We start from the raw sequence: 17,125 nt of genomic DNA, 5'->3' as shown, positions 1-17,125 counted from the left end.
TAAAACTTTATCTTATAAAAAATAATTCATACATTTATTATCCTTAAATATTAAAATTATTAATAATAATATATAGAATATGCTTTAAATTGAAAATCAACATAACAGTATAAGAGTTATCCTAATAAGGCTAAATTTAGGCATCCATTCCACACTTAAAATATCAATGTCAAAGATCACAAGTAAGACCAAAAAGGACCACTGACAATATCCAAGTAGAAAAGCCAATAGAATGGAGGAAATTCTAATGAACCATCTACAACAAGAGGAGAAATACCATGAAAAACTAGAGTAAGAAATTGTGTCTCTGAGTAAAGATCTATAAAAGACCAAAATTTAACTTACTCCAAACCTAAAATTTGTGAAGGGATTTGAAACATTAAATAACATCATCAAAAAATATCGATCCCCATAAATCAAAATAGGAATTAGTTACAAAGAATGATCCAAGCGATCAATTTAGTGCTCAAAATTAAAAGTGTGTGACAGAGCTCGTAACCTGAACAACTGGATAGATCTCATCGATCTGAATCCAATGCAACTCATTTAACTCAAAACCGATATTGTATGCTCCTGATATCGTGTTCTGATTGAAATATCAAAAAGGTAAAATTTGCCAAAATTGATAGGTGACTGGACATTTTGGGCCAGTGTCTGGCTACCACATGGCCTCTCCTAACTGGTCCAAAAATTCAAATTTTATTGGCTAATGGGTTTTCTCTATTTGTCCTTTTGTGATTGGCTCAAAAATTATTTTATTATATAATGGGCTCACTGTGTATTTGATGTGGGCCAATGTGGGAGTGCCACATGGGCCAATAGGAGGCAGCCACGTGGCCTCCAAGGGTTGGAACCAAATTTTGTTATGGATCGAGCCAACCAACCACCAGAGTCAAATTGGCTACCTCTGCAAAGAAACCACAGGTATCAACCACTATGCCACCACCATTCCACTTAACATACAAAGGTTGCAGCTTTTATTTAAACATTAATGATGGTGCATTTGGAGGTTGGGGCCAGGGCATTTGGAGGCAAGAGGGAAAAATGTTTCTGAAGAAAATAATGAGAAGTAATTCAAGTATGGATAAAAAGGAAAAGGGAAATTTAAAGACAAGGATAAAAAGAATGTTGTGGTCAAGAAAGAAGGAGAAAAGATCACATGTAAACATTGTTCTAAAGAAGGACATGATGAAGACCACTATTGGCAATTTCATCCTGAGATGAGACCCAAAAAGTTTAATAACAAGGAGAAAGAAAATATTGATGCAACTACACAACAAGATCTAGGATCTGATTTCGGAGATGAAACACAAATCATAGCCATGGGATTGAAAGGTAAATATTAAATTGTAAGCACTATTTATTTTAGCAAACCCATTGAAACTCAAAATGAAAGAGAAATAATAGAGTTGTTCAATAATAGAATCATCAAAAAACATAACAAGGTAGATACCTTGTTTGATAGTGGTTCAAAAGCAAATCTCATTTCAGAGGACATTGTCAAGAAATTAAATTTGGAAACCATTCCTCATCCTAAAACGTATCCTTTGGGTTGGGTATGTGACAATTCCAAGTTGCAAGTGACAAGACAATTCATACTCAGATTTACCATCACTGCAAATTTTATTGATGAGGTAGAACTTGATGTGGTACCACTTGACATTTGTGGGATTGTTTTGGGAAGCTGTTGGGCATGGAATCCCCCCAAGGCATGTTTTGTGACTTAAAGCCCAAGTTTTGACCAAATATTTTTGTAAAAACTCCGCGAATTTTGGGCACAGGGCACGAAAGTATGATAGAGTCACAGGATTGTCCACCCTAGTTTTTGTAATGTAATGTCAGCTAGATAGACCTACCCATGGTCCATGGACCATTGGATTGTATAAATAGAGTAAGACTCTAAGTGTAAAAGATAACAAATAGAAGGGAATCTAAGAGGAGCTTCGCTGATGCCTCCACATCGGGAAGCAAAGATAGACTGGAGCTGGAAATGGACCCATTGATGCTCACTACGCTCTTGGAGACATGCATGAATCTATTGCGTGACAACAAGGCTATAAAGGGGCTACAAGAACTCATAACTAGATGTGATAGGACCACAACAGGAGAACCGTGTGTAGTCCGGAAGCTCAGGAAGCACATGACGCTAACAGGAAAGGAAATGAGATTGACTGCATAGATCGGGGAATATGAGATGGACCAAGTGATTCTGGATCTAGTATCGAGCGCGAATGTCCTCCCAAAATAGACATGGGAGCGCATGGGCAGGCCTGCACTGTAATGGTCTCTGATTTAACTATGGATGGTGAACCAGCAAAATATCCTCCCTATAGGGAGATTGCAAGGAATCATAGTAGATATCGAAGGAGCAACCGTGCTAGCAGATTTCAAAGTAATAGAGATTGTTGATGACAAAAAATCCCTACCCCGTGCTATTAGGAATAGATTGGGCCATTGACATGAATGGAGTGATAAATCTAAAGAAGCGCAAGATGATCTTTGAGAAAAAGTCTCTACACGTAGTGGTAGCTTTAGACCCTGCAGAGGGATCGCGCTACATGGAGCCAATGCATGACTATGATAGCGATGATGACTTGGACTGCATCTACAAGATAATCGCGCAGGAGCAAGACTAGGTAAATCCAACAGTGGATGGCTGAGATCCACTGAATCTCATGGGAGCGCGAAAGCTCCTACACATCCGATTCTGATGAGGAGATAGAACGATGGCAGAACCGATTACACGAGATAACCACGCTCAACTGTAACATGGTGAGAAGGTCGCTATACTGCGTAGCAACAAATGTAAGAGATCTGCCTACGTATGACGGGTTAGGTGAGTTGGATGACTTCTTGAAAAAAATTGAAAGAGAAGTACCAGAACATCAGTGTTTTGATGCTCTAATATGGGTACTACGAGCTACACCAGCAAGATGGTGGGGTACGCAACAAAGAAGTTTTGAGGACTGGTGCGAATGCAAAAGGATGATGTGCATGCAATTTGGGAAGCCTCAGATGAAATTGAAAGCCAAGTATGATAAACAAACCAACCCGCACACCCACCTATCCAGGTGGATACAGGCATATGGTGCGAAACCTGCACGAATGCACACCATCCTCGTAATAGGAGACTCAATCAGTAAGCAGGTGCAGGTAAGGCAATGGCACGAACGACCCCTCTGGTTGGGACCATGAAGTATGGAAAGATCGAGTGCGAAGAAGAATATCCACGTAGGAGCTTTTAACAAAGTATGTGAAGCGTTGAACAAGGTCTACAATGTAAAGCAGACTGACTGGGACCTGTGCATACCAGCGGTCCTCTGTGCTTATAGGACCGCATGCAAAAACGTGACCGTGCAGGCACCACCAAGACTGGAGTATCAAGCAACCGTAGTAAGCCCTATAGTACTTAGAGAGCTTAGAATGCACATGATAGCACCAGTAGATACGACGGTTCGTGAAACCTTAGAAGCAGAAATCCAGCAGGGAAATTTTAGACTCCAAGAACTTGAAGAAGAAAGGGTATGAATAAGGAAGAAAATCGCTCTGGTGGATGTGGAAGTCAAGAAGCTAGAGGACGAGACAAAGGAAGATTTTCTCGGAAAAAAGATCAGGGTGATAAGGCAGGATACGTATGATTGCAATGACAGGTTTAAGGCCTATCACCATGAATTGATCAGTCTGATGCCTTGGCTTGGACTACACATTGCTAAGCGTATTGACCAGGGTAGCGCGTTACAGATGGTAAAGCACGTGATGTTGACTGTAACAATAAAAGGTGGGTATTCTCTAGGAAACATGATGGATGACAGGATGAAACTTCACATGGGTGGTGCGACCACCTGACTAGCCGAAGGAAGTATAGTCTTAGTGCTCCAGGAAATTGAGAGGAAGTGCGGGACTATAAACTATTCTGCTCGGGAGTTGTGCGATGTTGGAGCTGCGCGAAGAAGCAAAGAGTCACAAGGTCTGTGACTGCACACAGGGGGCTGTGCTGTTGTGTGGGATGGCCAAAAAGTGACTGTTGAAGTCACTATTCATGATGAGATGCTCGACTTGAGACCAAATGGAGCGGGTGGTAGGCATTTAAGATGCGATTTATGGGCAAGATTTGGGAAAATATTCTGCCAAGGGAGCATTAATGAAACAGATTTGGGGAGAATGGTTGAATTCAAATTCAAAAAGTGCTATAAACTACAAATGGTTTCCCAGCAAACAACACTTGGTCATTTGCGAATTGAGCTATTAAGCAAAGCCTTGATTGTTGTGTGCCGAGCATTGATTGAGCCCCTGAGTTCGCGAGTGTTAGATTTCTGGACGGACATGATGGAAACAGTTGAGGACATTATGGAGATAACAGAACTGACCGTCGAAGAAGCCACATAGGCCGTGACTGAGGTGGATGTTCCGAAAGGTGCCGAGATTGTGGCAAAAATCCTGAAATCATAGCGCATGTCAAGACCCAAGAAGAACAAACAAGTAATGGTTCACATACGTGTGTCCTTGCGGAACCCGCTGCACACCAAATTGTCAATGGAGGAGAAGGGGAAAGTCGTGACCATAGAGACTGACGAATAAGAGGAAGACTTGGAGGACGTAATCATCGCAGAAGATGAGGATGAAGACATGGAGGAGGAAATTGAGTGTGCACACCCCTCGACAAAGGCGGCAAGACCTCGAGGACCTAATCATCACAGAAGACGAGTACGAAGACATGGAGGAGGAAACTGAGTGTGTGCACCCCCCGAAAAAGCTGGCTGCCTATGTCCCCTCGCAGAAAGTAAAGGGTAGAGTGCCCAAGGACCTTAACAAGACCAAGTGTTGGCTTATTGGGGCCTGACCCAGGTTCAGAAGTGTTTTAGCCAAACAAATCCAGAAACTACTAGCCCTTTCAGCAATAGTCCATGGAGTGCGGACTAAGGTCTCACCTGAGGTAGTATGGGGGGTGCTGGAACTAGGTTTCCGCACCCTAGGGATGTCTTGATGAGGTCTGGAATGGTCACGAACCAATCCTGTACACTAACGCTGCTCCGCGCAACTGTCTGACCTTCGCGTAGCTCTGTACAGAGTGTGACAAGGCGCAACCTAGATGCATTACCCTTTCATGTTATTATTATAGATCTGGCTTAATTTTGTGGGCCCAATATTCTTATTTACTCAATTAACCTTTATAATTAGTGTGCGCAATCATAAACTATAACAAGATGCATAAACATATAACAGAAGAATAAACATACAGATCTGCGAATAGATGCACAATATTTTAGGAACAACTTATCTTTTATTAACTTCTGCTCTATTACAACCTTAACTCTGCCCCGCGCACTCAGCTGCAGGGGTCCGCGCACACAGCTGCGGACTTTACCAGGCTTCTGTGCACATAGTTGCAGAGCCTCTTACTACTATTATGACCCAAGACTCGGACTTACAGACTCAGAATGAAGCACATTCAAAAACTCATAATATTTTTCATAAGAACCAAAAAACCTACCTTCTACCCTTAGAGCCTCGCTCTATTTATACACTCCCATGGTCCATGGACCATGGGTAGGCCGACACATTCTAGATTAAATTACAATATTTTAGGGTGGAAAACCCTAGACTCTCGCACTTCGTGCCTGCATTTTGTGGAGTCTTTACATTACATTGACCAAACTCGGACTCTAAGCCCCAAAACTATGCTTATGGGGGGATCCACTGCCCAACAGGCCCCCAACACAATCAACGTGACTCGTCCTGAGTCACTCAGCTAGTGGGGTGATCTTTGTTCGGAGTCCATCCAACAACTTCTACGCTTCGTGGACGTCTGCCACACATTCCTTCATGGTCCACTGTATCAATTGTGTGTGACTCTCTGATGAATCATTTTCATAGGCACCCTTTTCTCTTTGCACATAGGTATCCTGCATCTGGGCCAGTGTTACCTCAATCGTGGTGGTAACCGTGAATGCTTCCTCGAGCCAAGGCTAGATGCATTCTTTAAGCATTGCTTCTCTCTGACGCGCGGTGTCCACTTGTGCCTTTAGAGCCTGGACCTCCCTCATTTTGGCTAGTCATTGAGTAAGGGCGATCGTAAGCGTGGTTCCCTGGACATTGTCATAGGCCTGCTACAATTCTCGCACTTCTGTCTCTAACCTTTGTAGCATTGGGTCTTCCTGCAGTGAAGTGAGCGTGAAGAGGGACTAGTCCAACAATCCTGTGCAATCATGTACAACATGCTCTATCTCTTGCAACCCTGATTGAATGGCACGGTGGTGCTAGTCTCTAACATCTAGGGGTGTAGAGGGTTGTGCCTTCAGTCGCAGCTCTGCGATCTACAATTTCAGCTCCAACTGGACCTTCGCTACCTCCTCTTGATTCCTACAGATGACAGCTACTAGTTGGTGAATCTTTTCCCCAGTGGGGAGTTTCGCCAGCACTACCAACTCCGAAATGCTGCTACAAGCCTCCTCCACTGCCTATTCTAATCCCTAGTTTTGGGCGACCAGGTTGTCGCGCTACAGGCTGAGCTAGTATAAATTTATCTTCTGCTCGCTCAAGCCTTGGAGAGTGCAACCCTCCCTGACGCGAAGCTTAGCAGTTACCCCATCTTGTAGCTAGTATAAGGTTTCTCTAGTAAGGGCGGCCAAATTCAACCCCCAGCCCCTTTTGTCACCCTCAGCTTCTGCTACGATGATGCCTTCTGGTAACACCAGAGTGTTCGTTGTGTGGGCGTGCACCATCTGCTCAGCTTCGGCTGCACCTTCTGCGAGATGCGATGTCATCACTCCTGGGGGTCGCACCTGTAGTGCCTGCAACTGTGCTCTAAGCAACCCCAACACAGTGGTCTACTCTGTCATCAACTCTTATAGAGCATCCATAGTGACATTGTGTACTCTTTCACCATTGTCAAGAAAGGCTCCCTCAAAGGTCTTCATTGTCTTTGTCTTCTTTCATGTAGTTGGCTTTTCCTAGCCTCGCGGCCTCTTGAGTTGGGTCGCTATTGTTGTATGTTCCTCTGTCTCATCCTCCCCCTATATGTCCTGCTCCGCGGACATATCCTAACCTTCCTCGGTCTCTGTGGTGGGTTCGATTGTGGGTTCTACCATTTGTGCTGTCACTGCTGCCTCATCCGCTTTCCACAAAAGTGGCCGCTTCCTATTCCTGGAGCTATCTATCCGTCAACTTCGCGATGTGCAGCTTGGTCTCCCTCTTCCATTGTTGTCCTCCGATCTTTTCCATTCCTTCAAGTCTGGAGCATGCCACTCCTGAGACCATGCTGCCATTACCTCAAAAATTGCATCGTCCGTTGCAATGAACGAAAGCTTCACCCACATTCAGGCTAGATCTTTTCACGCCCATATATATAGATTATGCATATCCGCCTTGAATTCTACCGCGCTTTGCAAAATGTTGTATACTGTCAAGGACAACTGCAGCCTGTGGTTGATCCAAGTCTAGATGCTTGCCTCCATGAATGTCCAAAACACCTTGATCCCATGAACCCTTGTTGCGTTTTCGTCACCCAGAGCGAGGTGTACCTCACGACTTTGGGTAGCTCCCTCTCAATGGTGGGAAATTGACTGTCCTTTGGTAGCTCCCTTGCAACCAATAGGATGGACAAGAGAAACCACGCATAGTGGAAGGTCTTACCCTACTCCTGAGCCTCCCGACAATTTGTCAAAAATTCATCGCAGAGAAATTGCATCCAGTTGAACTGGACCCCTTCTGCACACTGCTCCACCAACAAAATCACAGATGCTGGTATCTCATCTGCATGAAATTTCCTCATGAGCTTTCCAGCTAGTATCTGGGTGGTGATGCGCACCCCTTTTTCCTTGATGCTTGCTATTACATACCCTCACTTCCTCTTCTCCAGCTTATATTTGGCCTTGATTGCTTCTGCAAGGGCCAAGTCGTCGCTCTCTCATTTTATAGTTGTGGGATCGTTTCCTTTGGTAGGAAGTCAAGAAATCTGGTGAATTAAGTCGATCGTGATGGGAATTGGCTCCTCTAGCCAGAGATACCCATCATGTACTAGACACAGTAGCTGTCAAATGACAAAGATCGTGACAGACGCATGGTGGTAGTGGGGTATCCACCGCAGATGTAGTAACCCGACCTTCTCCACATCACTTAACCATTTCTGCTACAATAATTGCTCCGCGGCTAGCTATGGGAACTTCTCGCCATCCACAACGTCCCAGTCTTCGAACTTAATATTAGGCACCCATCCCAGCAGTAAACCTTTAAACCTTAGTTCATCTGGAAGAAGCGGGGTTTGGAGCACACTCTTCGTGGCCTCCAGGTCCTTCGGTATCTTGGTTGTCCCTTTCCATGGGGGGATGTAGGAGGGTAATGTTATTGCCAAAAGTACTTGGCAAACATTCTCTGCCTCGTCGTCTTGAGCTTCAATTTGGGTGATCAGAGCTTGCAAATCTTCCTCCTCCTCTTCTGTTTCAACGGTGACAGCTTTTCCCTTCTTTGTCATTGACAATTTACTAAAGCATGGGTTCCATGGTGATACCCAGACTGGCCCCATTGGTTTCTTGTTTTTCTGTGGTCACGACATGCATAGGGACTTTGGAACCTCTGGTGCATCTGCTACCTCTCTAGGCTCCTCCTGAGTCACCCAAGGTTCTGGGGTAACTTCTGTGAATCACACTCTGGTTCTCGCAGCTGTCATCATTTCTACAATGGATTGGTTGAGTCGTGTATTCACAGATGGTAGGGTAGCTTGGTGCGCAATGCTCTGTACCGGCTTAAATCTCAAACAACCAAGTTTTTCCTCGAGGCTACCCCAAGGGATTTTATAGTACCAGTTGAATTCGAATTCGACCCTTCCCTCCATTTATGTGTCATTAATACCTTTTTCGTGGCAAATCGTCCCAAATCTAGCTCTTAATTCTTGTCTTAATGGCCTGCCACCCACTCCTTTCTGCCTTAAATTGGACCTCTTGTCATGAACAGTGACATCAATGGTCACCTCCCAGCCTACCCGTGCAACAGCGCAGCCCCGTATGTGTGAGTGTGATCTTTGTGACATACCGGCCTTGTGCGGAACCGCCTTCTCGCGCAGCTCTCCTGCAAACTTGTTTATAGTCTTGCGCCTTCTTTCAATTGCTTAGAGCACTGAGACTATGCTTCCTATAGATAGTTAGGCATTCACACCCCCGGTGCGAAGCTTCAATTTAACTGTTAGCCAGGGCCATGGGCACCCTTCAAATACCCTTGCATCCGTTAGTGCATCCTGTTCATATTTGTATGGTACATTCCCCTGTTTAGTAAAGTGTTGTCACGGCCAAGTTAGCAGGGTCGCAACTCCTTCTAATGCAGTAGTAGAGATGGCTAAACTAGGCCCCATCGTGCTTAGTTTCTCATGGCCTGCTTTCCCGACTTCAATGTCTAGTTCGCTGATTTCTTCATCCAATGTCATGGTTTTCTTCCTCAGAGATGCCCAATCTTCATCGAGTTTGCGAAGTTTCAATCTTCCTTACCGAATGGCTTCCTATAACTGCCTAATTCCTTTACCCAGATCCTTGCATCCTGCCCCAATTGTGGGAGCTGTGGTCTAGGGATCCTTTGCTGCTCTTCTGGTTTCCTCTCTTCTTTCCAGTGTTGCGGTCATTTCCACACTCCAATTTTTGTTCAGGGTCCTATAGGCCCATCGAACCACTGGTACACGCAGGTCCCAGTCAGTTCGTCTCGCCTGGTGAACTCTGTTCATGACTTTGCATAGCTTTGTAGTGGATCTAGCATGGAATGTTGGTCGCTCTTTCTGTTGCCGTGTCAAGTCCTGATTTTCAATCCTCAGTCTAGGACGTGCTTTCACAGCACATGAATACACCCATCGACCCAGGTGGCCATGCAGACTATTTTGTCCTAGCTGCCCGGCTCACTTTCAATGCTGGGGACTTCCAACCTGTAAGCATATCTGTCTTCTACCTTTGTGCTAGTTCCCCATAGTCTTTCGATGTGTAGTCCTCCATCGTGCGGGTGTCGCATGCAATGCCGAGTCCATCACACCGTAACACTGTTGTTCCAGTACTACCCTATCACATTTGTCAGAGAATTCATCTACTCCCGTTTCCCCCTCATATGTTGGCAGTTCCCTTGCTTCAATCGTCACGCACCACAGTGATTTAATCATCATGTTGCAACTCAGTGTTGTTACCTAGTGCAACCGATTCTGCCAGCATTCTATCTCCTCATCTGAATCCGAAGTACAAGAACTATCACGTTCCCATGAGATTCTCCCATCTATTGTTGGGTTTACCTAATCCTTGTCTTGTGTCGTTATCTGGTAAATACAATCCAGTTCATCATCGTGTACAGGTTCGGTGTAGCGTGCACCTTCGGCCAGATCTAGTGGAACTATTAGGCGAAGGGATTTTTTCTCAAATATCATCTTCATCTTCTTTAGATTGATGACTCCATTCATATCCATCACCCAATCTATTCCTAACAATGCGGGATAAGGATTGTTGTCATCGATAATTTCTATCACTTCAAAATCCGTTTGTGTGATCACGCCATTGATATCAACTGTCACTTGCAATCCTCCCATGGGCATGATCTTTTATTGGTTCACCATCCGTAATTGAATAGGGGACCACTGCAACGTGGGCCTACCCATGCATTCCTACATTTTCTTAGGTAACACATTCACATCCGACCCTAGGTCTAGGATAACCTGATCCATTTAGTATTCACCAATCTGCGCTGTCAATCTCGTCTCTCTCCCCGTGTGCAATGTATGCCTTCCCAACTTCTGGACTATGCATGGTTCACCCGATCCCACGCATCGCATGATCAACTCTTGTAATCCTTTAACTTCCTTATTATCGCGCAACAACTTCATGCAGGTCTCCAAAAAGGTAGTAAGCATGGACAGATCCATCCCCAACTCTGGTCGGTCCTTACTGCCTGAAGTGGAGGCTTCCGTGAAGCTCTTCATAGCTTCCATAAACATCTCCTTTGCTCATTCCAAATCAAACTCAGGTTCCTTTGTAGGAGCCTTGTGAACCCATGTATCTTCCTCAGGTTGTTTTCTCTTATCCTCCCCTGTGGTCGCGCCACTTCTAAGAATCATGTTCATGTTGGGGTCATCATTGCGGGGTTTAGATTTCATCATCTGGATGTTCTGGGTCTGAGGAGGCTGGAGTACTCCTTTTTCACGCATTTGTGTGATTAGCGTAGGACAATCCACCTGTTCATGATCAAACTGCTGGCAATATGAACAAGACATTCTCATCGAGCTAGTACAACCACGGGCGTAGTGTCCCGGTCCATTGCAATTGTAACAGATTAACTATTCTTGGCCCCTTCCTAGCCCCATTCCTCATCCTTGACCTCGCCCTTGAAATCCTTCACGTGCCATCCCTGCAGCTGGGTTAAGGCCTCGTGTTTCTGTTTGCATTCTATATGCTAGGGTCCACTCCATCATTAACTCATAGTTGTGACAAGTACATTCGTCGTGTCCCACTGAGCTGTAGAACTTACAAAACAATTGTTGTGGGCCCTGTGTATACTTCTGCAACAAATGACAGTTGTCCATCATGTGTTTTCCTCCCACCTAACAGATTGCACACCAGAGCACAGGTGCCGTACTTGGCCCTACCTGTGCCTTTGGTCTCAACACATTGGCTCCCCTCTTGCCAAATAGTTCACAAATACGGGACAATGATCCTTATCATGGCCCTAGCCTTTGAATTTTATACACCATATTTCTTCACGTGCCTCTGGTTGCGGTGCCCTATCTTGCTTCAGACATTGCATCTCCAAGCATAGGTTTTGTAGTTGCAAGTGGATTTGTTGAACTCCCAACCCAGGATCCTGTATCGGAGTTTCATGCAACCTCATCTCTATCTCCAATGCTTCAGCTTGGGTTGAAAGCTTATGTTGTGACAACGCCATCCTTAGGTGTGGTGTCAGGGATGCCACAAACCATGTGCGGTGCTATGCATCTGAGAGCGTCATATTAGCCTCATAGATCGTACTCTTTAGTCACTGATCTAGATCCCAGGGGGTCTCGCCTGGAAGCATAATGATCTCCTTAAATTTGATGATTGACTGCATCTCTGATTTCGGCCGGCTGAATTCTGTGTTCAATGCATCCTGGATCTCCGCTATTCCTACATTTATGTGATCACTAGAGTTCTTTATATACCACGTCAACGCGCTATCCTGCAGTGTGCTCACTAATGTAGCCTTCTTGATGTTATCATCCATAACCCCTTGTGCTTCCCATACTGCCCTTACCATGAACCAAAACTAATCTGGGTCCTCATTTCCTACTCCTCTGAATACAGGTAACTTGATCACACTCACCATACTAAACCCTAGGGGTGGTGGAGGTGGGGTGGGTGAAGATGGGGTTGAAGTAGGTGAAGTGGGTGATGGTGTAAGTGGAGATGATAACTGCAGAATGCATTGGCTTATCAAACTGACCGCACTTCTAAGAGAAACCCGAGCGTGCTCCTCGCTCTCTCGCAAAGGTGAAATTAAAGGACTATTCCCTAAACCTTCGATCCATTTTTAGATATTTCCGCTCCATGTTATTCCAAACATCAATGGATTCACATAACCCTCTTTTCACATAACAACATCTTAATCCAGGTATTCAAGGATTTAATGTACTTACCTCACGGTCCTTTGAGAAATCGTCATTCTGCTTTGTTGTAGCTCATGGTTGTGTCTATCGTGAACTCAGTGATGAATCCCCCTATTATCTGGTCGAGAAAATGGTCCATGGCCCGCGCGATCTTATCCTCTGATGCCTTTAACCTGCGCACCAAATCCGAAGTCCACACTATCGGTTTGTCGAGCTTATATCTTCCTTGGCTGTCGGCTAATCTCACGATCCAATCATATAGTTTAGAAGAGAAGGACGCGAAGGAGATCTCGTGGATTTCCATATATACGTAGCGATCTAGCCACCTCTTCTCAAATATCTGTGAAGTTTTGTTTTCTTGTACCACGAATTCGTGAAGCTTCTGATCTAACCACTCTTCAATTTCCTTCTTCGTAGGGTTCAATTGTTCAGACATCAGACATCCCTTAAGCAAATCTCGGTCCCAGCAATGGAACCATTTGTTGGCTTATTGGGGCCTGACCTAGGTTTATAAGTGTTTTAGCCAAACAAATCCTGAAACTACCAGCCCTTTCGGAAACAGTCTACGGAGCGCGGATTGAGGTCTCAGCCGAGGTAGTATGGGAGGGTGCGGGGACCAGGTTTCTGCACCCTAGGGATGTCTTGATGAGGTCTAGAATGGTCACGAACCAATCCTGAGTGTTGGTGTTTCTTCGCGTAGATGTCTGACCTTCACATAGCTCTGTACAAAGCGTGACAAGGAGCGGCCTAGATCCGTTACCCTTTCATGTTATTATTATAGATCTGGCTTAATTTTGTGGGCCAAGTATTCATATTTACTCAACTAACCTTTATAATCAGTGTGCGCAATCATAAACTATAACAAGATGCATAAACATATAACAGAGGCATAAACATACAGATCTGCGAATAGATGTGCAATATTTCAGAATCAACTTATCTTTTATTAACTTTTGTTCTTTTACAACCTTAACTCCACCGCACTCAGCTGCAGGGTTCCACGCACACAGCTGCGGACTCTACTAGGCTTCTATGCACACAGCTGCAGATCCTCTTACTATTGTTACGACCCAAGACTTGGACTTACAGACTCAGAACAAAGATTGCATTCAAAAACCCATAATATTTTTCATCAGAACCAAAAAAACTGCCTTCTACCCTTAGAGCCTCACTCTATTTATACACTCCCACGGTCCGCAGACCATGGGTAGGTCGACACATTCTAAATTAAATTACAATATTTTAGGGTGGAAAACCCTAGACTCTCGCGCTTCGCGCTGACATTTTGCGGAGTCTTTACATACATTGACCAAACTTCGACTCTAAGCCCCAAAACTCCTCTTATGGGGGGGTCCACTGCCCAACACCAAGAGCTCGCTCCAGACCCCACTCCTCCCACAGAACATTATTTTTGAGGGCATGCACCTGGGACAGGTGCCAAGCCTAAAATTCGAATATTGGAACCTCGCTGACCACGAGAAGTTATCTCACCTTGAGACCTCACACCTCATGAAGCCAAAGCATAACACTGCGGTGGGGGCTACAGAATTAGATCTGCGAAATTGGTTGCATGGAGTGGAAAAGGCTGGGCTACTGAACTTGCCTTGGGTGCAGAATTTCCACCACACCCCAATAACCATTTTCGTCATCAGGAAGCTACTCTATCTAGTGCATGATGGGTGTTTATGGCTGGAGGAGCCCATCCCCATCATGGTAGAATTGATTCACCACATTTCACGACTTCCATGCAAAGGAGAGGACCCCGTGGACATCCCAAAGGGGAAGAGCAGTGACTTGGCCATCACGGAGGCCATGAAAAAAAAATACAAGTTGGCGAAGAAGAAAAGGGGCTACTCCATATCCAGCATCAGTGACAAAGCAATGAAAGTGGCAACCTAAATACTGGCTGGTAAGGTTATGCATAAGTGCCGCGCAGACAAGGTACTCACACCAGTGGTAGCACTGGGTGAGCAGTGCGAAAAGGGGGTCCAATTTAACTAGTCTAAGTTCCTCTACAAGGATTTTTTAGATAGCTTCCCCGAAGCTTAGGAATAGGGCAAAACGTTCCACTATGCATGGCTTCTGCTGTCCATAGTGCTTGTGGCAGGGGAATTACTGGAGGATAGTTAATTCTCCATGATTGACAGAGATCTGTCAGAGGTCGCAAAGTACGCTTCACTTTGGGCCACAAAGGATGCCACTAGGATCTGTGACAGTAAAATATTCTGGGTGTTCATGGAGATGAACCTCAGAATGGGGATCAATCGTAATCCGCGACTATTTCCCACTGTCTACAATAGCCTTCAAAGTTTTGCAGAATTTAACGTGGACATCCATAGCATTTACATTAGAGCTCGCAAGGACCCGACAAATCAATGGAGGAAGCTACCCTTTACAGCCACAGACGATGTCATCTTTAACATCCTGGAGACATGGTTGTCAAAGTGGCATGTTCCAGACATCACGGAGATATAGAAGTCGGCGGCAGAGAGGAAGAAATATGAGGCCAAGAAATGTATCACACAATTGGAAGAAAAGAGAAGGAAGGAAGCAATGGCAGCAAAAGTGCAGGTGGTGTGGGATGCTGCACAGACAGCAACTGAGCAGGAAAAGGTCGCAACACCAGTAGCAGTAGTGCAAGAGGTAGTTGCGAAGGCACGCGAGGGACAAACGTCACCTTCGCATGGGCAAGAAGTAGAGGAAGAAGTGGGAGGCACAAACCCACAAACTGTGTCAACATAATTGAAGCTCCAGCACCCAACCAAGTGGACAGGGTCGCGCAAGAAGGTCAAGGCATCAAAGTTGTTTATTGACCCAATCACCCTAACCGAGGGTGATCTACACGACATCGGTGAGAAAGGGCATGATGTCACCTCTGAGAGCCTCCAAAATTTCATGCTAGAGAACTATAATGTGTTGAGGGCCCTCAGAGCGTAGTTGCCGGAATTATAGGTGTGCCCTCCTAAGGCTGGTACCCTTTCGACCAACCTCACAGTCGGAACAACGACATTGGAATAGATGTTACGCGCATGGATGACGAATACCATAGTGCTGCTGAAAGAGGCACTAGTGACAACAAACAAGGTCGACAGGCCTACAGTTAGCGCGCTAAAGGGTCTCGATATCAATATGGTTGCACTCCCGCGAGAGACCTTGTATGTTTTGCAGGATGGGATAACTATAGAGCTACGAGCTAGGGAGAGTCGCACACTGCAAGTCCTCAGCAAGCAAAAAATCAATATGGAATAATTGAGTTTGCAGCACGATGAAGTGGTGTCATAGAATCAACATTTGGTACAGGTAATAGACAAAGCTTACCAAAGAGTACCGGAGCTAGCCATCCCAGAAGACATACTAGCAGAGGCACGCATCCACAGGTTAGCAACAGGGGTGTGTGAGACATGGGAGGAAATGACAAAGGTTTAGATGGAGTTGAACCTTCAGATCACCGAGCTGGGGTTAAAGGTGCAACCGTCCACCCCTCCAGAAGTCAGAGAACAGTGTGCTAGTGCTATCACAGTGGGACTGGATGAAATTGGCAGTGCAGTGTGAGACTGCACCAGCGTGTTGAAAGGATCTTTTGAGGTCCTCATAAATCTACAAGAGGACCCCAACATCCAACACTTAGAGATAGAGGCACGAGAACTCCAATAGCAGTATGACAGCGTCAAAGGAACTGCACAGACAGTTTCCCTCACTTAGAGGCTTGCGCGGATGTAATAGGATAAAGCGTTGAAAGAGCAGGTGGATGCGACACGACACAAGGAAGCAGTCCTAAAGGTGCACGCTCAACCTTGGATCAATGAGGCCTTCACCATCACAACAGAAATTGAAGGCAAGCTCGCACACATACAGTGGATGCACACACTGCTGTAGAGAAGCACTTCTGAAACAGAGGTCTCAGAACAACGTATGCAACAGATCTAGCAGGCAGCAGCTCAATGCGTTGCTAACCTTGCCATAGTTCGAGAACAGTTGGAGGGACTCCACGCAAAGGTCTTCGTGCCGACAGAGTGACTCAAGGGAGAGTCACAATGTTTGTGTTGGGGGCCTGTTGGGTATGGAATCCTCCCAAGGCATGTTTTGGGGCTTAAAGCCCAAGTTTTGACCGAATCTTTTTGTAAAAGCTCCGCGAATTGCAAGCACAGGGTGCGAAAGTATAATAGAGTCATAGGGTTGTCCACCCTAGTTTTTGTAATGTAATGTCAGCTGGATAGACCTACCCATGGTCCGTGGGCCATGGGATTGTATAAATAGAGCGAGGATCTAAGTGTAGAACATAACAAATTGAAGGGAAGCATGATAAGTCTAAGTGATTGAGTCGAAGTGTAAAGTGTGTCGGTGGGTCATAGAGTAGGAGAAGGCTCTGTAGCTGAGTGTGTGGAGGTCTAGTAGTCCGCAACTGAGTGCACGGACCCCTGCAGCTGAGTGCGTAGGGTAGGTCAAGTCTGTAACCAATGGGAAAATCAATAAACAGAAGTTTTCCTATAAGTTTGTGTATATTTTCCTGGTTTAATGCATTATTAGATATAA

At 45.3% G+C, this 17,125-nt stretch overlaps 1 pseudogene; it reads right to left on the bottom strand.

Moving 5' to 3' along the window:
• LOC149202825 (WD repeat-containing protein LWD1 pseudogene) overlaps nt 1-8,521 on the bottom strand; it is a 103,601-nt pseudogene extending 95,080 nt beyond the window's left edge.
• Between the last annotated feature and the right edge of the window lie 8,604 nt (nt 8,522-17,125).

This window comes from Pinus tabuliformis, chromosome 2_1 (genome assembly GCF_031772625.1).
Source record: "Pinus tabuliformis cultivar Carrire ecotype Pingquan chromosome 2_1, CPIR1, whole genome shotgun sequence".
NCBI classification, from domain to species: domain Eukaryota; kingdom Viridiplantae; phylum Streptophyta; class Pinopsida; order Pinales; family Pinaceae; genus Pinus; species Pinus tabuliformis.
The sequence above is the reverse complement of the archived record's forward strand: the minus strand, read 5'-3'. Positions and strand labels throughout refer to the sequence as shown.